The 23,956-nt window shown below is 39.5% G+C and overlaps 1 protein-coding gene across 1 annotated transcript in view; it reads right to left on the bottom strand.

Moving 5' to 3' along the window:
- PLD5 (phospholipase D family member 5) overlaps positions 1-21,294 on the bottom strand; it is a 524,774-nt gene extending 503,480 nt beyond the window's left edge. The window contains exon 1 of the mRNA XM_055084222.1: positions 21,089-21,294. The gene's annotated coding sequence lies outside the window, so the exon portion shown is untranslated. The remainder of the gene's footprint in view (positions 1-21,088) is intronic.
- Between the last annotated feature and the right edge of the window lie 2,662 nt (positions 21,295-23,956).

Here is a 23,956-nt window from a genome sequence, read left to right as displayed (position 1 = left end):
ATTTTTTTTTTTTTTTTTTTTTTGTGGTATGCGGGCCTCCCTCTGCTGCGGCCTCTCCCGTTGCGGAGCACAGGCTCCGGACGCGCAGGCCCAGGGGCCATGGCTCACGGGCCCAGCCGCTCCGCGGCATGTGGGATCCTCCCAGACCGGGGCGCGAACCCGGTTCCCCTGCATCGGCAGGCGGACGCGCAACCACTGAGCCACCAGGGACGCCCCCTCTGGGACAATATTAAATGCACCAACATTCGCATTATAGGGGTCCCAGAAGGAGAAGAGAGAGATAAAGGACCTGAGAAAATATTTGAAGAAATAATAGCTGAAAACTTCCCTAACACGGGAAAGGAACCAGTCACCCAAGTTCAGGAGGCACAGAGCGTCCCAGGTAGGACGGACACAAGGAGGAACACATCAAGACACACAGTAATCAAACTGACAAAAATTAAAGACACCGAAAGATTATTAAAAGCAACAAGGGAAAAGCAACAAATAACATAGAAAGGAACTGCCATAAGGTTATCAGTGATTTCTCAGCAGAAACTCTCCAGGCCATAAGGGAGTGGCATGATATATTTAAAGCGATAAAAGGGAAGAAGCTACAACCAAGAAACCTTTACACAACAAGGCCTTCATTCAGATTCAACAGAGAAATCAAAAGCTTTACAGACAAACAAAAGCTAAGAAGATTCAGCACCACCAGGCCAGTTTTGCAACAAATACTAAAGGAACTTCTCTAATGGAAAAGAAAAGGCAACTAGAAACAAGAAAATTAAAAGTAGTTAAGCTCACCGGTTAAGGCAAAGATAAAGTAAATGTAGGAAACTGTCTGAACAAATATATGATATCAAAACAAGCAATTCTGAGAAGAAAAGAGCACAAATGCAGGATATTGGAAATGCATTTGAAATTAAAAGACCAGCAACTTAAAACAATCTTTGATAGACTGCTATATTAAAAACTCTTGGTAACCGCAAATCTAAAATCTAAAACAGATACACACATAAAAAAGGAAAAGAAATCCACAAACAATACTAAAGTTAGACATCAAATCACAAGAGAAGAAAACAAAAGAGGAAGGGAAGATAAAAGACCTACAAAAAAAATCCAAAACAATTAAGAAACTGGCAATAGGAAAATACATATCAATAATTACCTTAAATGTAAATGGAGTAAATGCTCCAACCAAAAGACACAGGCTGATGGAATGGATACAAAAACAACACCTGTAAATATTCTGTCTGCAAGAGACCCACTTCAGATCTAGGGACACATACAGACTGAAAGTGAGGGGATGGAAAAAGGTATTCCATGCAAATGCAAATCGAAAGAAAGCTAGAATAGCAATACTCATATCATATAAAATAGACTTCAAAATAAAGACTGTTATAAGAAACAAAGAAGGACAGTATATAATGATCAAGGGATCAAACCAAGTAGAAGATATAGCAATTGTAAATATGTATGCATGCAACAGAGGAGCACCACAATATATAGGGCAAATACTAACAGCCATAAAAGGAGAAATAAACAGTAACACAATAATAGTGGGGAACTTTTAAAGCCCTACTTTCATCAATGGACAGATTATCCACATAGAAGATCAATAAGGAAACACAGGCATTAAATGACACATTAGACTAGACAATGGATATTTATAGAGCATTCCATCCAAAAGCAGCAGTATACATATTCCTCTCAAGGGCACTTGGAATATTCACCAGGACTGACAATATGCTGGGCCACAAAGCAAGCCTTGGTAAATTTAAGAAAATTAAAATCATATCAAGCATCTTTTCCAACCACAACACTATGAGATTAGAAATAAATTACTGGGGAAAAAACGTAAAAAACACAAACACATGGAGGCTAAACAATACGTAACTAAATAACCAACAGATCACTGCAGAAATCAAAGAGGAAATCAAAAAATACCTAGAGACAAATTACAATGAAAATACAATGATCCAAAATGTATGGGATGCAGCAAAAGCAGTTCTAAGAGGGAAGTTTATAGCAATATAATCCTACATAGAGAAACAAGAAAACTCTCGAATAAACAATCTAACCTTACACCTAAAGGAACTAGAGAAAGAAGAACAAACAAAACCCAAAGTTAGTAGAAGGAAAGAAATCATAAAGATGAGAGCAGAAATAAATTAGATAGAAACAAAAAACAATAGCAAAGATCAATAAAATTAAAAGGTGCTTCTTTGAGAAGATAATTAAAATTGATAAACCTTAAGCCAGACTCATCAAGAAAAAGAGGGAGATGACTCAAATCAATAAAATTAGAAATGAAAAAGGAGAAGTCACAACAGACACCATGGAAACACACAGGATCATAAGAAACTACTACAAGCAAATATATGCTGATAAAATGCACAAGCTGGAAGAAATGTACAAATTCATAGAAAGGTAAAACCTTCCAAAACTGAACCAGGAAGAAATAGGTAATATGAACAGACCAATCACAAGTAATGAAACTGTGATTAAAAATCTTGCAACAAACAAAAGTCAAGGACTAGATGGCTTCACAGGTGAATTCTTTTTTTTTTCCTTTTCCAGGAATATAGTATTTTATGAACATTAATGAGAAGTATTTTCCAAGACAAATATAAAAGACATAGTTCCTCTTTAGTGACTATAAAAGAAAGCCATCATCCTAACTTCTGTATTTACAGTAAAAAAAAATTTTTTAACTAAGTATAAGAAATCTTTACTAAGAATCAAATATCTGTCCAACATCACAGTAACGACAGGTGAATTCTATCAAACATTTAGAGAAGGGCTAACATCAATCCTTCTCAACCTCTTCCAAAAACTTGCAGAGGAAGGGACACTCCCAAACTCATCCTACGAGGCCACCTTCACTCTGATACCCAAACCAGACAAAGACACTACAGAAAAAGAAAATTACAGACCAGTATCACTAATGAATATAGTTGCAAAAGTCCTCAACAAAATACTAGCAAACAGAATCCAACAACACATTAAAAAGATCACACACCAGGAACAAGTGGGATTTATCCCAGGGATGCAAGGATTCTTCAATATATGCAAATCAATCAATCTGATACACCATATTAACAAATTGAAGAAGAAAAACCATATGATCATCTCAGTAGATGCAGAAAAAGCTTTTGATAAAGTTCAATACCCATTTATGATAAAAACTCTCCAGAAAGTGGGCACAGAGGGAACCTACCTCAACATAATAAAGGCCATATATAACAAACCCACAACAAATATCGTTCTCAATGGTGAAAAACTGAAAGCATCGGGCTTCCCTGGTGGTGCAGTGGTTGAGAGTCCGCCTGCTGATGCAGGGGACACGGGTTCGTGCCCCTATACACTAATGATGAAAAATCTGAAAGAGAAATTAAGAAAACACTCCCATTTACCACTGCAACAAAAAGAATAAAATACCTAGGAATAAATCTACCTAGGGAGACAAGAGACTTGTATGCAGCAAACTATAAGACACTGCTGAAAGAAATTAAAGATGAAACAAACAGATGGAGAGATATACCATGTTCTTGGATTGGAAGAATCAATATTGTGAAAATGACTATACTGCCCAAGGCAATGTACAGATTCAATGCAATCCCTATCGGGTTCGTGCCCCGATCTGGGAAGATCCCACATGCCGCAGAGCGGCTGGGCCTGTGAGCCATGGCCGCTGAGCCTGCACATCTGGAGCCTCTGCTGCACAATGGGAGGGGCCACAACGAGAGGCCCACGTACCACAAAAAAAAAAAAAAAAAAAAAAAAAAAAAAACTGAAAGCATTTCCTCTAAGATCAGGAACAAGACAAGGATGTCCATTCTCACCACTATTATTCAACATAGTTTTGGAAGTCCTAGCCATGGCAATCAGAGAAGAAAAAGAAATAAAAAGAACACGATTGGAAAAGAAGAAGTACAACTGTCACTGTTTGCAGATTACATGATACTATACATAGAGAATCCTAAAGATGCTACCAGAAAACTACTAGAGCTAATCAATGAATCTGGTAAAGTTTCAGGATACAAAATTAATGCACAGAAATCTCTTGCATTCCTATACACTAATGATGAAAAATCTGAAAGAGAAATTAAGAAAACACTCCCATTTACCACTGCAACAAAAAGAATAAAATACCTAGGAATAAATCTACCTAGGGAGACAAGAGACTTGTATGCAGCAAACTATAAGACACTGCTGAAAGAAATTAAAGATGAAACAAACAGATGGAGAGATATACCATGTTCTTGGATTGGAAGAATCAATATTGTGAAAATGACTATACTGCCCAAGGCAATGTACAGATTCAATGCAATCCCTATCTAATTACCAATGGCATTTTTTACAGAACTAGAAGAAATCTTAAAACTTGTATGGAGACACAAAAGACACTGAATAGCCAAAGCAATCTTGAGGGGAAAAAAACAGACCTGCAGGAATCAGACTCCCTGACTTCAGACTATACCACAAAGGTACAGTAATCAAGACAATATGCTACTGGGACAAATACAGAAACATAGATCAATGGAACAAGATAGAAAGCCCAGAAGTAAACCCACACACCTATGGTCATCTAATCTATGATAAAGGAGACAAGGATATACCATGGAGAAAAGACAGTCTCTTCAATAAGTGGTGCTGGGAAAACTGGACAGCTAAACGGAAAAGAATGAAATTAGAACATTCCCTAACACCATACACAAAAATAAACTCAAAATGGATTACAGACTTTAATGTAAGACCGAACACTATAAAACTCTTAGAAGAAAACATAGGAAGAACACTCTGACATAACACAGCAAGATCTTTTTGATCCACCTCCTAGAATAATGGAAATAAAAACAAAAATAAACAAATGGGACTTAATGAAACTTAAAAGTTTTTGCACAGCAAAGGAAGCTATAAACAAGACGAAAAGACAACCCTCAAAATGGGAGAAAATATTTGCAAACGAATCAACAGACAGTGGATTAATCTCCAAAATATATAAACAGCTCATGCAGCTCAATATCAAGAAAACAAACAATCCAATCCAAAACTGGGTGGAAGACCTAAGTAGACATTTCTCCAAAGCAGACATACAGATGGCCAAGAGGCACATGAAAAGATGCTCAACATCACTAATTATTAGAGAAATGCAAGTCAAAACTACAACGAGGTATCACCTCACACCAGTTAGAATGTGCATAATCAGAAAATCTACAAACAACAAATGCTGGAGAGGGTATGTAGAAAAGGGAACCCTCTTGCACTGCTGGTGGGACTGTAAGTTGATACAGCCACTATGGAGAACAGTACAGAGGTTCCTTAAAAAACTAAAAATAGAATTACCATATGACCCAGCAATCTCACTACTAGGCATATACTCAGAAAACCATAATTCAAAAAGACAGATGCACCCCAATGTTCAATGCAGCACTATTTACAATAGCCAGGTCATGGAAGCAACCTAAATGCCCATCGACAGACAAATGGATAAAGAAGATGTGGTACATATATACGATGCAATATTACTCAGCCATAAAAAGAAACAAAATAGAGTTATTTGTAGTGAGGTGGATAGACCTAGAGACTGTCATACAGAGTGAAGTAAGTCAGAAAGGGAAATACAAATATCGTATATTAACGCATATGTGGAATCTTGAAAAATGGTAGAGATGAACTGTTTTGCAAGGCAGAAATAGAGACACAGATGTAGAAGAAAAACATATGGACTCAAGGGGGGAAAGCGGGGTGGGGGAGGGGTGGTCTTGGGATGAATTGGGAGATTGGAATTGACATATATACGCTAATTTGTATAAAATAGATAGCTAATAAGAACCGGCCATATAAAAATAAAATAAAGGGGCTTCCCTGGTGGCGCAGTGGTTGAGAGTCTGCCTGCTGATGCAGGGGACACGGGTTCGTGCCCCAGGCCAGGAAGACCCCACATGCTGCGGAGCGGCTAGGCCTGTGAGCCATGGCCGCTGAGCCTGCGCATCCAGAGCCTGTGTTCCGCAATGGGAGAGGACACAACAGTGAGAGGTCCGTGTACCGCAAAAAATAAAGAAATAAATAAATAAAATTCAAAAATAAATAAAGAAATAAAATTTTAAAAAAACAATTAAAAAAATAAATAAAATATTAAAAAAAAGAAATAAAAGAAACCCAAATTGGAAAAGAAGAAGTAACACTGTCACTGTTTACAGATGACATGATACTATACATAGAAAATCCTAACAATGCCACCAGAAAACTATTAGAGCTCATCAATGAATTCGGTAAAGTTGCTGGATATCTGTAGCATTTCTATCCACCAACAATGAAAGATCAGAAAGAGAAATTAAGGAAACAATCCCATTTACCATCACATCAAAAAGAATAAAATACCTAGGAATAAACTTAGCTAAGGAGACAAACGACCCATACTCCAAAAACTATAAGACACTGATGAAAAAGGTGGAAGATGACACAAACAGATGGAGAGATATACCATGTTCTTGGATTGGAAGAATCAATATTGTCAAAATGACTATACTACCCAAGGCAATGTACAAATGCAATGCAATCCCTATCAAATTACCAATGGCATTTTTCACAGAACTAAAACATAAAATCTTAAATTTGTACAGAGACACAAAAGACCATGAATAGCCAAAGCAATCTTGGGAAAGAAAAATGGAGCTGGAGGAATCAGGCTCCCTGACTTCAGACTATACTACAAAGCTACAGTCATCAAAGTAGTATTATACTGGCATAAGAACAGAAATATAGATCAATGTAACAGGATAGAAAGCCCAAAAATAAACTCAGGCACCTATGGCCAATTAATCTACAATAAAGGAGGCAGGACTATATAATTGAGGAAAAACAGTCTCTTCAATAAATGATGCTGTGAAAACTGGAAAGCCACACGTGAAAAAATGAAATTAGAACATTCTTTAACACCATACACAAAATAAACTCCAAATGGATTACAGACCTAAAAGTAACACCGGATACTATAAAACTCTTAAAGGAAAACATAAAACCCTCTTTGACATAAATCGCAGCAATATCTTCTTCAATCCACTCCCTAGAGTAACAGAAATAAAAACAAAAATAAACAAATGGAACCTAATTAAATGCAAAAGCTTTTGCAAAGCAAAGGAAACCACAGACAAAACGAAAGACAACCCACAGAATGGGAGAAAATATTTTGCAAAAGATGCGCCTGACAGTGAATTAGTCTCCAGAATTTACAAACAGCTCATGTGGCTCAAAAAAATAAAATAAAATAAAAAATAAAATAATGGGCAGAAGACCTAAATAGGTATTTCTCCAAAGAAGACATACAGACGGCCAAGAGGCACACGAAAAGATGCTCAACATCACTAATTACTGGAGAAATTCAAATCAAAACTACAATGAGATATCACCTCACACCAGTTAGAATGGCCATCATCCAAAAGTCTACAAACAATAAATGTTGAAGAGGTGTGGAGTAAAAGGAACCCTCCTACACTGTTGGTGTCAATGTAAATTGGTACAGCCACTATGGAGAACAGTATGGAGGTTCCTTAAAAAACTAAAAATAGAGCTACCATATGATCCAGCAATCCCACTCCTGGGCATATATCCAGAGAAAAACATGTGTTAAAAGGATACATGCACCCCAATATTCATGGCAGTGCTGTTTACAATAGCCATCGAAAGATGAATGGATGAAGATGTGGTACATATACACAATGGAATACTACTCAGCCTTTAAAAAGAATGAAATAATGCCATCTGCAGCAACATGGACGGACCTGGAGATTATCATATTAAGTGAAGCAAGTCAGACAGAGAAAGACAAATATCATATGACATCGCTTATATGCAGGATCTAAAAAAAAAAAAGATACAAATGAACTTTACAAAAGTTCAAAACAGAAACAGACTCACAGACTTAGAGAAGGAAGTTATGGTTACCAGGGAGGAAGGCTGGTGGGGGGGAAGGATAGATTGGTAGTTCAGGATTGACATGTACTCACTACTATTTTAAAATAGATAACCAACAAGGACCTACTGTATAGCACAGGGAACACTGCTCAGTATTCTGTAATAACCTAAATGGGAAAAGAATTTGAAAAAGAATAGATACATGTATAACTGAATCACTTTGCTATACACTTGAAACTAACACAACATTGTTAATCAACTATGCTCCAATATAAAATAAAATTTTTTTGATAAAAGGAAATCAAACTATATTGAGACACATGAAAAGGAAATACAACATATCAAAGCGTATGTGATGCAGCAAAAGCAGTTTTAGAAGGAAGTTCATAACAGTAAATGCCTACATTAAGAAAGAAGAAAGATCTCAAATAAACAACCTAACTTTACTCCTCAAGGAACTAGAAAAGGAACTGAATCCAAAGTTAATAGAAGAAAGGAGATAACAAATAACAGAATGGAAACAAATGAAATAGACACTAAAAAGACAATAGAAAAGATCAAAGAAACTAAGAGCTGGTTTTTTTGAAAAGATAAACAAAGTAGACAAACCATTAGGCAGACTTACCAAGAAAAAAGGTAGAGAACTAAAATAAATAAAATTAGAATTGCTCTTTCTTCTAAGAGCAGGAACAGGAACAAAAACAAGGATGGCCACTCTCAGCACTTTTATTCAAAACAGTATTGGAAGTCCTAGCCACAGCAATTAGGCAGGAAGAAGAAATAAAAGGCATCTAAATTGGAAAAGAAGAAGTAAAATTGTCTCTATCTGCAGATGACATGATATTATATATAGAAAACTACAAGGACTCCACCAAAAAACTGTTAGAAATAAACAAATACAGTTAAGTTGCAGGGTACAAAATCAACAAACAAAAATCTGTTGTGTTTATATACAGTAACAATGAGCTAACAGAAAGAGAAATTAAGAAAACAATCTCATTTATAATCACAGCCAAAAGAATAAAATACCTAGGAATAAATTTAACCAAGGAGGTGAAACACCTAAACACTGAAAACTATAAGACACTGTTGAAATAAATTGAAGAAAACACAAGTAAATGGAAAGCTATTCCATGCTCATAGATTGGAAGAATTAACATTGTTAAAATGTCCACTCAACCCAAAGAAATCTACAGAGTCAAAGCAATCCCTATCAAAATTTCAATAGCACTTTTCAAAGAGAAGAATCCTAAAATGCATAAGGAACCACAGAAGACCCCAAATAGCCAAAACAATCTGAGAAAGAAAGAGCACACTCCCTGATTTCAAACTATTTTACAAAGCTATACTAACCAAAACAGTATGGTGTTGGCAATAAAAACGGACATATAGATCAACAGAACAGAATAGAGAGCCCAGAAATAAACCCATGCATATGAGGTCAGGTAATTTAAGACAAAGAAGCCAAGGCTGTACACTGGGGAAAGTACAGTCTCTTCAATATATGGTGTTAGGGAAATTGGCCAGCCACATGCAAAAGAATGAAACTGGACCACTATACACAAAAATAATTGAAAATGGATTAAAGATTTGAATGTAAGACCTGAAATCATAAAACTTCTAGAAGAAAACATAGGCTGTAAGCTCCATGACATCTGTCTTGGTGATAATGTTTTGGATTTGACATCAAAGGCAAAGGCATCAAAAGCAGAAATAAACAAGTGGGACTACATCAAACTAAAAAGTTTCTGCACAGCAAGGAAACCATCAACAAAATGAAAAAGCAACCTACCAAATGGGAGAAAATATTTGCAAATCATATATCTGATAAAGAGTTAATAACCAAAGAATTCATACAACTCAACAGCAAAGAACAAACAACTCTTTAAAAAATGGGCAGAGTATCTGAATAGACATTTTTCCTAAGAAGACATACAGATGGCCAACAGGTAAATGAAAATATGCTCAACATCACTAATCATCAGGGAAATGCAGATTAAAACCAGAATGGGATATTACCTAACACCTGTTAGAATGACTATAATAAAAAAGACAACAAATAACAAGTGCTAGTAAACATATGGAGAAAAGGAAACACTACAGCACTACTGGTGGGAATATAAATTGGTACAGCCTGTATGGGAAACAGTATGCAAACTCCTCAAAAAATTAAAAATGCAACTACCATATGATCTAGCAATCCCACTTCTGAGTATTTACCCAAAGGAAATGAAAACAGGATGTTGAAGAGATATCTGCACCACCATGATCACTGCAGCATTAATTCCAATAGCCATGATGTGAAAAGAACCTAAGCGTCCATAAGCAGATGAATGAATAAATAAGATGCGATATACAAATATATAGAATATTATTCAGCCATGAGTAAAAAGGAAATCCTTTCATTTGCAACAATATGGAGGAACTTGAGGGAATTATGCTAAGTTAGGTAAGCCAGAGAAAGACAAATACTGCATGATATCACTTACATGTAAAATCTAAAAAAAAAAAAACACTCAAACTCATATACTCAGAGAGTAGAAAAGTGGTTGCCAGGGCCTGCAGAATGGGGAAAATATGGAAAGGTTGGTAAAAGTGTAAACTTTCAGTTATAAGATTTATAAGGTCTGAAGATCAATATAAACATAGTGATTACCAATGATAACACTGTGATATAACTGAATTTTGCTTACAGAATAGAACTTAAATGTTCTCACACACACAAGAAAAAAATAAATATATGAGGTGATGGATGTCTTCATTAACTCAATGGCGGGAAACCTTTAAATATCTTACAATTTTATTAGTCAATTATACCTCAATTAGGCTGAAAACAAAAACCGTCAAGGCCGTAAAAAAATGAGGAAAGCCTGAGAAACTATCACAGACCAAAGGCTGACTAAGAACACAACTAAATGCAATGTGTTATCTTGGATTGGATCTTAGAACAGAAAAAGGACATTAAAAACTGGTGAAATTCTAATGAAGCCTGGAGTTTGGAATTTAACACTAAGGGAAATTGAAACTAGGGTGAGGTATGTATAGGAAATGCCTTTACTATCTCTACAACTTTTCCATAAATCTAAAGTTATTCCAAAATAAAAGTTTATTTTTCAAAAGAAGATGTATTAGGAATCTTACAGGACAGGTTTTAAGCAACGTGTGCACAAGTCATGGATTGCAGCAAGAAGAACTTAGGGAATGAAAAAAGGTTGGAAACAGACAAGTCAGGAAGTCATAGTAGGAGATTCTTACTGATCAAGAGTGGCAGGTCTGGGCTTCCCTGGTGGCGCAGTGGTTGAGAGTCCGCCTGCCGATGCAGGGGACACGGATTCGTGCCCCGGTCCAGGAAGATCCCACATGCCGCAGAACGGCTGGGCCCGTGAGCCATGGCCGCTGAGCCTGCGCGTCCAGAGCCTGTGCTCTGCAACGGGAGAGGCCACAACAGTGAGAGGCCCGCGTACAGCAAAAAAAAAAAAAAAAAAAAAGAGTGGCAGCTCTTTAAGGGGATTTTGGCAGTTTTGACACATTCCCTGCTGTAGAGTATCTCACAGTCTCTGATCACATGCACTCAGCCAGAACAGGGCAGAGGCTAAATAATGAACCAGCAGATTTAGACATGGTAAAAAGTTAGACCAAAGTACTTGTGAAAAATTTAAAAATTAGTATTCTTCTTGACTAATAAAAACAAAGACATATAGAAATAAAAACTAAAAAAAAGAAGTCATGTAAACAATAGCATTAGATATTGGAATAGGTCACTAAAGTGGCCCTAAAACTCTCACTTCCCAGGTCTTAAAAAAACTGGATAGAATCTCAAACAAACTACAGATTGTTTAGATGCAGACTTGTCTGTTATTTTCTCCAGCTGACATTTAATCATAACCCTTTTCAGGAGTTTCTCATGGAGCTTCTGGTGTTTCTTTCCACTGAACTCTTGTTGCATTTAACATCTTAGCATTTGTCTGTCAAGTAAAGTAAGTAGTGTATGCCACCTCATTCTTTCACTTGTGTATAAGTCCTGCCTCCCTAGCACATATTCATTCATTCACTGTTTCAACAGTCAAGTCAGTCAACATTGGATGCCTACCAGGCACTGTGCTGGGCATTAAGGGTACATTGTTATAAATAAACCACTGTTGTCCTCAAGCTTTCCAATGAGGTCAAAAGATAGACAATTAATCAGGCAATTTTAAAAAAAACAGTGTATTAAGTGCTATAACAGATGCTTGCCCATGATGTTATGGGACCACATAAAAGGGGTATTTAACCAGACTTTAGGTTTAGAAGTGAAAACATTTAAGCTGAGTTCTGGAGAACTAGACCATATTCAGCCTGATGTCAAAGGCCCAATCACAGACATTTGAATTTTCTCAAGCCTTAAGCTCAGCTCCTTGCAGAGAGCAGAAATTAGACTGTTTGTTAATTATGATCATAATAATATTGATAATATGGATCAAGACAATAACAATGGCTTGTGTCCAAGATACAAAGATGAGTAAGGCAGAATTCCAACTCTCAAGGCATTTCTGGAATTTTCCCTGTTCATCCTTGTACCCATCACACCAATCACAATTCCTGGGACATGCTGGCACTCAATAAATATTTGCTGAATGGATGAGCTTTCTCAGACTCCCCACATCCAGTCAAGCACCAAGTCCCATGAACTCTTTTTCTTTTTGTAATAAGGCTGTTTCATTCTTGTGTTTACTGGAGTAGCAGGTTTTTTTGGGAGGGGGCACATGGCACTGCTTGTGGGATCTCAGTTCCCCAACCAGGATTGAACCCCGGGCCACAGTAGTGAAAGTACCCAATCCTAACCACTAGACCACCAAGGAACTCCCCCCATGAACTCTCATTTCACAATATTTCTTACATCTGTTCCTCGATTTTTCTACTTTTCACCACACTCTTTTGTTACTTCCTATCTCTACCACTAAAAGAGACTTTACACTGGTCCCCCCCACAAGCCAGGCTCTTCTTCCTCAACTCTGTGAGCCACCAGCAGGTTTTCTGAAACCCAGACTTGCTAACTGAAGTGCCTACTGAAATACCTCCAGTTTGCTTACAGAATAAAGCTGAACATCATCAGCATTATTACAATTCAAATCCTCAAGTCCTCTGTGGTCTTGTCCTAATCTACCACTGTGGGTGTTTTCACACGCAACACTCACTTAAACAAACCCTGTCCTCTAGTCATACTTGTTCACCCACTGGTCTTCCAAACAGGCTTTTTGTTGACCAGATTCCACTCAAAAGCCTTGGTTCAGGCCAGTCCGATATCCAGCAGCTCTTCTTCCTGAGCTCCTAAGACCCGTACAAAACTTTGCCTAGGGTGAAGCTTTCTTTGACCACCTTTGTGTATAGTGTGAAAGAGAAACCACATTTTTTTAATACAGATATACAACTGACTCAACACCATTTTTCTAAAAGACCATCTTTTTCCCAGTGCACTTCTGTGCCTGTCACTTTTGTCATAAATCAAGAACCTGTCAATAATAACATATACATAGGTCTGTTTCTGCACTTTCTGTTGATTGATCTATTCAATTATCCTTACACCAATACCACATTGCTTTAATTAATCTAGATTTGCTATTTGGAAACAGTCGACTAAGTTGTTCTTCATCAAGATTGTCTTCTCTATTTTTGGCCTTTTGCATTTTCATACAAATTAGAATCACTTTTCAACATATACAAACTTGCTGGGATTTTAATTGGAATTGTATCTACTCTATAGATCAATCTGGGAGAAAATTAAAAAGAAGTCTTATCAATCTCCTTAAGTATTTGATATTTTTATCTTAATGTAGATGGTAACAGTTTTTAGTTTTATTTTGGAATTGTTTTTTCATAATTTAATTTTGTATAGTAACTTTGTATCCAGTAGCTATGATAAATCCAGTGACATTATTAATTCATTGAGTGTTATCTGTAGTTTATTTTGTTCAGATGTACAAAATAATGTCATCTGCTAATGACAATTTTACTACTTCCTTTGAATTCTTACTCTTGCCTTACTGCATTGGTTATGACCTCCTGTACAATGGTGAACAGAAGTGATGATGATGGACATCTATGCCTCACTATCCAGGTGGATATTTTTAAATATTTCACCATTAACTATGATACTTTTTAAAGAAACTCTTTATCAGAATAATGAAGTTTCCTTTTATTTCCAGTTTGTTGAGAATTTTATCATGCCTAAGTATAGAATTTCATCAAACACTTTTACTTCATTTATTGAGATATGGGTTTACTTTCATTCTGTTAATGTGATAAATTACACTGACTTTTGAATTTTATATCAACTTTGTATTACTGGAATAAATTTAACTTTGTTACAATATGCAATCAATATATGACAGGATTCATTACCTATTTTATCCTTGTCTAAATAAGTCCTTTGAAGACAGAGGTTTATGCTACTTTGCATTTTTCTGTATTATTCATAACACTGTAATCATATTATAACTATATTTATAAAATTGTAAGCATCTTGAGAGAAGGCAAAGACTTGCTTTGGTCTTTGTATACTCTCTACTGTTTGGAACACAGTATACATCACATAAATGCTTGTTGAATGAAAGTCCTCATAATCTCCTAACAAAGTGTCTTTCACATAAAAGTCACCCTCAATAAATATCTGTTGATGATGAGTGTGTCAGTTAGTGTTTTCTTTACTTCAATGAGTCCCATCTTCTCAACTTAATTCCTCATGTTATACCTGTAATAGCCCTAACAACTTATTGGCAGGAGCACAATTATAGCTCAATTCAGAAAAAGAATATGTTCACAAGGTTCACCATCTACTCTAGAGGATAAAAAACCATATTTATCACCCAATTGCCATGACATCCAGTCCCATGATACCCAGTCAGGCAGTCCAGCTTGGGCCCACTTCATATGTTAGGCATCAGTGAGATTTTCCAATGTATATAAGTCTACCTGGGAAAGTTTGCCATGCTCTTTATTCTTCTTCATAAGCCCTGCTTAACAGCTTGATTTGTGATTTTAGAAACTGGGCTCTTTTGTCTCTGTTTCTGAGAAAAATTTAAACATACGTTTTTGGTAAAAAGGTCTGTCTCTTCACAACCACTGTGTGGCATTTCAACTGTAACTCAACATTTATGTTGTACTCTCACAGCACAATTTATGTAGGTATGAATTTGAGACAATCATTTTAAATGTCCCCAACACATACACTTGAAGCAACATCTCTGGATTGCTACTTTACCACAAATTCTATCTCTGCCTAACTATGCCATCTATCAGTCAATTCGGTACAAGAACATAATATATAGTTACTGCCTTGTTCCAGAAATTGAAAAGATTCATTATATTTCTTGACCATTAGAGCCAGAACAGAACAACTGGCAATTGTTACATAGGTTTAAACCTGAGACAGATACAGAAATCTGTGAGGAGAAGTGAAAACTTTCAGAGAAACTAGCCAGAGGAAATAGGTAGTGGCTATTACATGGAAGAAGGGAAGAAAAAGGAATCTTAGGTTCAGTAGTCTTGAGCTTCTCAAGTTAAATATATTTAATATATCACTGACAGTGATTATGTTAAAATAACTCAATAAGGCATACTCAACACAGTTCAAAGAAGTCAAAGTTTCTTCAAAACAAACTGAAATGTCAACCTACAGTCCATTAGTAGAATAAATATATGCCACCTAAAGTAATGACAAATACAATAATGGACACAACACTGAGATGCATCAGAATACACTCAAGAGACATCTAGACTTTCATTTCTTGACGCATGGGTTAGAGAGGCAGAGAATTCTGCCTCAGTCTATTCTATTTATCTAAAGTCACAGTAAATAATCCTGGTAAATGTTAATGTTCTTAAATGTTTGCCAGACTAAAATTATCCAGTCTGGCCAAAAATACATAAACATAAAAAAGGATATTTCCTCCTTGTTCATTTGTTTGTTTCGTTGGTTAGTTGGTTGATTTTTAATGGTACATTTTAAAGATGCATTCCCTTAGGTTGAACTTTGTCTTTTGGTGCTTTACTGATCTGCTCTGTGGAGTATAATTACTTTCACGAATCTGCTCTGTGGGACATATGTAACATTACATAATATGAGCCTAGACCACGGTGACCAAGTTTGCTCCAATCCATTTATTCTTCTTTGCTCATCATGTGAATAATTTATTCCAGGAGGCAAGTTTGCACTTGGCATTTATCTACTATTCACCGGTAACATAAACTCTATTTAAGTGTGAAAATTCACACTTAGAGAAGACAATTTTTTTTTTTTTTAGTGAGGCACTTACTAAACCAAGCAAGACACTAGGGCTCACTACAAGTGTGAACATTAAGGATTCTGTCTTCTACTCTTTACAGTTTCTCTCTTCTGCTTTCTCTTTCCATTTTAAATAGACTTTCTGAGCCACCATGCAGATAAATATCACCACCAGTGCAAAGATGGGAAGGAAAGCAGAAGTTGGGGACAGGGCAAGGAGTTGGTCTCCACTAGCAGAACCCACAGAGAGAGTGAGAACAAGAGTCAGCCTCAGAATGGCCAGGCAGGGAACAAACAGGGGCCCACTGGCCCAGGAAAGAAGCCCCCAGAAAATGGACCAGAAGCCAAGCAAAGAGGCAACTTAACAGGCCAGGAATGGTGAGCTGGCCTTGCTGACAAAAGGACCCATACACTTCTGGGTCCAGAACTATGATTCAGGCAGGCTGATCTCAAATATGAAATCTGGAAGCTCTTTGGGTGGAGAGTGCTGGCTCAGCCAGGCAACACCTGAGCAGCAATTATACCTATAGGTACTGTGTGTTGAGCATTGAGCACCGGCCATATGCTGTGCTAAGAGCTTTATGTCTCATGGTCATCCTTATGAGCTTGTCATGGATGTTCTCTTTCTCCTTCTTTTGGGTCTTGGTTGAATGCCCCTTCCTCACCCTCCTTCAAGAAAGCCTTGGCCAGGAAACTTTCTTTGGCCAACTATCATGAGTCAAATAGATGCACCACTTCTGGGTAGAAGTACTGAAAGGCATTTCATGATTCACCAGCTTCCTTTCAGCTGACTTGACAATCATGAAAACAAGTATCAGCATGGAGCTCCCAGCAGGCCAGGCAACTAAGATGTGGAAAATACCATGCTGCGATGGATTGGATGTCTGGATGCTTATGGCCCCCTCCACCCCAGCCAAATTCACGTGTTGAAACCCAATCCTCAATATGCTGGCATTTGGAGGTGGGGCCTTTGGGAGATGATCAGGTAATAAGGCTGGAGTCCACATGAACAAGATAGTCTTCAGAGAGCTCCCCCATCACCACCACCACCACCACCACCACGTGAGGACTCAGCAAAAAGACGGCTATCTATGAACCAGGAAGCAGGCCCTACCAGACACCAAATCTGCCTGTGCCTTGATATTGGACTTCCCAGCTTCCAGAACTGTGAGAAATAAATGTTTAAAAGCCACCCAGTCTGTTATACCAGATCGAACTACGACACCTGCCAACCTGCACAGGTGAGAAGAGTGAAGAAAAATTTCTTTTGTAGTACTTACTGAGCCCCTGCCATAAGGGGACTGTGCATCACTGTAGTATAGGCATGGACTGTCTCCTTGAATCACCCAGTAAACCTGCAACTCCTTATGGAGGACTGTGAATGTACATCCTGGTGACTGTGGGTCCTTTGCCCAGGCCTATCTAACCAGAGCCCCACTCTTAACCACACTGTGGCAAGAGCTAACTGAACAAGCAGGAGAGAAAATAAGACATCCCCATCTCCATAAACAGCATCAGGAACTTCTACACACACACAACTGGCATCAGGCCAGGCGACTTAGCAGAGGAGCCACTGCAACTCTCCAACTTTGTGGAAAAAAAAAAAAAGTCAATCAAGGCATATACCACCAAAGGACACCAGCCTAATGTTACACCGGCCTCTGGGATAGCCAAACTGTATTAAATGGTGACTCTCAAAGTGATCCAGCCCCAGGGAGCGCTGACAGAGCAGAGTGGGTTAGAGTGAAAAAGTGGCCCCATGCTCCTCTTCTTTGCTAGATCGTAACCTTCACTTTTACATTATACCTAAAGTAAATATGGGATCCTACAGAGAATAAGACTTCCATTGTTTCCCAAACCTAATGCTTTCTAAAGCCATCGGCGTTATGAGGCAAAACAGGAGGAGAAAGATTCTAAGAACCAAGACACTATTTGCAGCTAATAAGACAACATTCTACGCAGGGCCCAGAAATTTTACTTTTTCCTGAAATTTACAAGTAGAGTTCAAAATCTAGAATTCATGGTATAAACATAACTTCCTTGTATCTTCTAATCATGACTTAAGAATGGGAGAATTCCCTCACATACATTTATTTCTTAATGGATATTCATCTTAAGTATCAACCAACCAACAACAGGAATCAAATTTAAAGATGGGTTGAATGTATTCCAATCCTTAATCATTCAATTTCTGTCACTTTTCTCTTCTCCAATCTGGGGATTAGTCCTGTAGCCTTTAAACTAGAAAAGGAGAGGTAAACTATTCTCATTTTTAGCAAATTGAGTGGAAATATATTCTCTAGCTGTCACAATAACACATTGTGTTATTGACTTTCAGATTAAGCAATGCCTCTGAAGTCTGGACAGAGTCCACACTCCGTTATTGGGATGACTGAATATGCGTACCATTTGAAGCCATAATTTACTTATGGCCTTAAAACTGGATTGGCTTTTAAAGCATGAGCAAAATAATAGTAGGCTGTTCTCATGCATATGATCTCCATTATAATTATTCATTTTTTAACATAATAAAAATGGTAGTCATCCATTTAATTAGACAGATCAAAGGGGTCAAACTACCATATATCACCTTTGAATTTCACATGATACACTCATCCTAATCTCTGCAACATCTAAATCTGAAGGTGTCACATATGTTGTCTATCATAAAGTCAACATTACATTTTCATGCTTTGTGTGGCAATAACATACTGGGTTATATTTGTTATGGGTTTTTAGATTTCAAATATCTAATTAGAAATTAACATCAAACTACTTGAAACATCGTAGTGTAGACAACATAGGACAGATGAGCTTGAATGAAAATAAAATTACATTGTTATGCTAATTTAATTTTTCATAGCACTTTCATAAATATTATTTCACTAAAATGTTTGTAGATGTTTCAAAGGGGCAAGAGAATATCACAAAAAAAATTTCACTGGAAGCAAAGCCCCCTTTCTAACTGAAAGCAAGTGTACAATAAAACATCAGAACAGAATACATGTTTCATGATATGTATTTGAGAAAGCAAACAAAACTGTTACTTTGATTTAAATAACAAAAGAGGTAATTTTTCAAAAAATAAGTACAAGGTTCTATTTTGGAGCATCTGAGTGACGAAGAAAGCATAGATCCTTATGTGCAAACAACCAGATCTCACTTTCCTTGGTCTCTAACCCTCAGCAGGCACTGAGCATCCTATACTCATCCACAAAGGTGAGGCTGCCGTGGCCCACCCTCTATGCCTTAATACTTTCAGTGAAAATCTAAAAGTGAGAAACCATTTAAGTATAACGTGTGCAATGTCTGTGACTCAAGGAGACATAGTCGTAAAAGGTGGCAGTATTGATTTTCAGTAAGAAAATAAAGGAACTAGACCAGCTAAAAGCACAAGCTGCAAATGAACACATATTCAGAGTGACACTGAAATGAAGACATACTCTATCACTATTCTAAGGGTAGACCATTCTCCCTAGCGATAATAAAACGACATCAGGAGCCAAATTACAGGAAGATGCTATTTGCCCCTCTTTAAACTAATAACCACAGGTTCCTTCGCTAATTCTGGAGCTTGCATTTTTAAACAGATACTGCTGCCTTTCAAACAACTTGCATCCTAGAAATCTCCTTCAGTTACTTCCATGGTCTTAAGGATCTGAGGCATCCATTTGATATTAGGAAATTGTCTCTACACACAAGACAGCATGCACCCCAATTCAAATCTTTAAACCTGCGCTTTCGGAGTTGATCAGGCCCTAAGAGAAAAGGCAAAGACCTTCCTTTCAGACTGGGTAAGAGAAATACCCCTTCGCCCTCTTCCTCCTGGGAAGTTAGTTGCTGCTGAAATGCCCAAGAGAAGAGAAGCGCTCGGAGTGGGGGGGGGGGGCAGGGGAGACGGGGGAGGGGTAGGTCCTTGCGGCGGTAGATGTGTGAGTTCCAGAAGTTCTTTCTATCATAATTGGTGATGTGACCCAAATACAAGGAAACCTCCACATTCCATTAACAGACTCAATTTGGATTATGCAGTTCCACGGAAAGAAAAGGCATTTTCTCTGTAGCCAGCTGTGCTGCCCTCGAGATAACTCTCTTAGTTTCACGTTAACATTTGGTTAAGGAGATGCTGATGGGCCAGATTTGACACTGTGAATCCACTAAACGCCGTTTTACAGGGACTTTTTCTCTCCTGAATGGCGAGCCCTAGGGGCTCGGCCCCAGCGCCAATAACGTTTCCGGCGAAACACGCAGTCTTTGGGAGAGGGGGTCTCCGCTCGCCAGCCCCCACCCTCCAGCGTCGGGTCCCGGGAGCAGGGAGACCTGCTCTTCCTTTCTCTGTTTCTCCTTGCAATGTGCAAACCCCTCCCTAGCTGGGCGCAAGTAGAGAGGACCGCCACCTGCTCATCCCAGAGGATACGCTGCAGAAAACTCGAATGGATTGTGCGCGGACACAGGCTGGATGCCAGCGGCGACAACTTTACGGATTTGTTAATGTTAGTTCTGGACCGGGTAAAACAGCCCCAAAGACGCGAGCAAACGCCCCTCTAAAGCCCACTACCGTGCAACGCCGGCTCCTTGGAGCCGCGCTGGGGCAGTTCCCCTTCTTGCTCACCCCATAAACGCACTGCGAATGACCCCCCCGCAGTGGAAGCCCGGGGAGGTCGAGGTGTGCGGGGCCAGGCAGTGCTGAAGGGAACAACCCCGCCCCTCCCCTCCCCTCCCCTCCCCTCCCCTCCCCTCCCCTCTCCTCCCCTCCCCTCCCCACAGCCCGCTCCTTCCCGGCAAGAAAGTGCTGGAGAGGCCCCGGGCGGGCGCAGGACCCGGACGCCCCGGCCCCAAGACGGGCCGCCGGCGGGGTCCCCGCGCCCGACCCCGGGGCGCGCGTGTGGCAGATGCAGGGCCGCGCTCGGGGGAGCGAGCCGCGCTTACGTGCTCCAGCTTGTCTTTCCTCCGGAGCCAGACGCTGGCGCTGTAGTCCTGCTGCTTGACGCTGCTGTAGAAGTTCGCGCCCACTCGGGTCAGGCTCGGCGAGGGCTCCTTCGGGCGGCTTTTCAGCCTCATCTGCTCAAAGCCCTCGTGGGGGGAGGCCGAGAGCCACTCGTGCTGCCGGATCTCCATCCTGACATGACCAGGCGGCGGCCGGCGCGCAGCGAGCTCGGGATGGGCGTGCGAAGAGCCGGCCGGGGCTGAGGGAGGAGCGAGCGGGCGCCGGCAGGGCGCGGGGAGCCGAGCGCGGGCAGGGGAGAAGGAAAGGAGGGGAGGAGGGAGAGGAGGGGAGGAGGGAGAGGAGAAAGATGGGGCAGGAGGGAGGCCGCGAGCTAGGCGTAGGCGCGAGGTGCGGGCGGCTGCGGTCCCGGGCGGGCGCTCAGCACGCCGGCCCCCGGCTGAGTGTGCTGGGAGGGGACGGGGGAGGGGGAGGGGCGTCGGGAGGGGGAGGCAGGAGGGGGGAGGGGCTGCGCGCGCCTGCAGGTTGGCGCAGTGAGGAGGCAGAGGGCTGCGAGTCCGCCCGCCGCCCCTCCCCGCGCGCCTAGGCCAGCGGCGGCCGGGCGGCGGACCTGCCTTCCGCAGCCTTCCCTCAGCCGGGCTCCGAGTCTTCCCCTCGCATTTTTACTTGAAAGCGAAGAGCAGCTGGAGAAGTCGGCGCTGTCTCCGCGCCCCCTCCCTCCATGATATCACCCCGCCTTTCCCTCACTCGCCGCCCCCGACCTCTGCCTCCCCTCCTTCTCAAAGTTCAGTAACTTCCAGCCTCAGGAGCCCGTTTGTCCCACCCTGGGGGACTCCGAACAGAGGATGTCCAGCAACCCCAGAAAATGGCCCCAAGGACGAGTGTCTTCTTGAGCCTGGAACGCTTTCCTTTGGAGGGTGTAGTGATGCAGACCCTCCCGGTGCGGTAGCCCAGCGGCGGAGCGTAGCTCCCAGCAGCCTCGCCCCTCGGATCCTGGGAAGGCGATTCCGGACCCCTTCTGCAAATACTCCGCCTCCATTCCGTTCTGAAGGCTCTGGGGCCCGAGAGCCGTGCGGTTCTCTTCTTGGTTCCGGGCTCCCAGGGCCAGGTTTTACATCCCCAAAGCTTTTTACCCGGGCTTTCCCTCCCAGGCCCAGACAGGCTGCCTCGACGATTTTTTAGAAATAAGGCGGCATATTAATAATTAAATCTTAAATCTCTTTATCTTTTTCTATTTTTGAAATCAACGTTTTTCAAAACATAATTTGGTTTTCCAAAAAGCTGAATAACAACTAGTGTTAAGGATTTCTCAGGTCCATTTAAAAGCTTGTTAAATGTTTGAAAGCTAGAGAAGTGTAATGGAGTGTTTAAAGGGAGCCACAGATGGTAAACTGAACTCTCTAGCCCTTGGCAGAACTGTTCCCCAGAACTGTCCACCTTGCATTATAGTTTCAAAGAAAGACATTCTGGGTTGGAATTTGATGAAGTTCTGTGAGGGCAAGGATTGTGTATCATACCCTTTTAGAGTCTCCATATGAGAGGACAGTATTGTAATAATAGTTGAAATAGACTCCTATGAGCAGTCAATTTGAGGATGAAGCAACTACATAAAACAACACACACAATTCTTGGTTATTCTAAATCGGTTTTCTTAGGAGCTGAATTGCATTGTGTAATGTGTACCCCATTCTGTGGGTTATCTCTAAATCTCACAGTTATTTTGCAAGACACGGGTTATTCACCCCATTTTCCTGGTGAGGGAAGGAGCTGAGACTCAGGCATGAATCACACTTCAAAGCAAGGTTCTGAACCATGATTAAAAGGCTGCTAACGCTATACATTCCACTGTCTTGTCTCTCATAGTTTGCTATTACAATTTAGCTTTCACTGCTTTTGCTTTTTAAAGTATAAACATACAATTTAAATGATTATAAGTATATATATATATATATATATCTTTTGTAATATTGGTGTTAGAAAAACCAGACTGCCCTTCTGCAAAGGCTACCTCTGCTTTTTGCTCTATAAGATTACACTGTAGGCCATGTGATATAGCCAAACCTTGGCAAGTGACAGATTTCCAATTCAGAGTACTAATGAAATGTTCCACTGTAGTAGAATTTAAACAAATGTTTCCATATCAAGTCAGGTTTTCATATTAAATAGATTTTTTTCTTTACTATACCTTTTTAGGAGAAAACACTGTAGATACTACTATCATTATTTTTTAAAGGAATAGACTGGTAGTGTATGTGTTACCGGCAAACTACTGAATTGAGCATTATAATCAATTTATAGATAATGTTTTTATGATCAAAAATATCAGGCAAAGCATAGATTTTGTACTGTTTCATATTTAATCTATTTAGTATACAGTGCCAGACATCAGAATGGATTCAACAATTTTAAATAAACCTGGGTGCAATCATATTCACAGTTTTTTTCTCTCTCTTGGATCCCTGTCCAAATTCATTGATTATGACATTCATATGGAATTTTCTGGTGGACCTTCAAAAGAGAATTTTACATGAAACTGAACTCAATTCAAACTGTTGTAGAGAAGATAATATTTCTGAAGGTGGCCAATTACAATATGATAATCTTACACTAAAAATATTATTGAAATGTATAAATATTATTGAATTTATAATTAACTCCCATAGCACTTTTTCCTATACATTTTCATAGCTCTTATATGTTATTAAGGCAGCATAGATGTTATGATTATCTATCCTATTAGTACATTGGCTTCTTTGGGAACTGGGACCACACCTGATCCTTTACAGTGCTAAATGGTTTTTGTTTGATTTCAGTAGGCTTCAAGTTTATCTAATAAATGGAGATTAATCATT

Source organism: Physeter macrocephalus, chromosome 4, assembly GCF_002837175.3.
Source record: "Physeter macrocephalus isolate SW-GA chromosome 4, ASM283717v5, whole genome shotgun sequence".
Taxonomy (NCBI): Eukaryota; Metazoa; Chordata; class Mammalia; order Artiodactyla; family Physeteridae; genus Physeter; species Physeter macrocephalus.
Note: the sequence above shows the minus strand (reverse complement) of the source record. Positions and strands in the feature narration are given on the sequence as shown.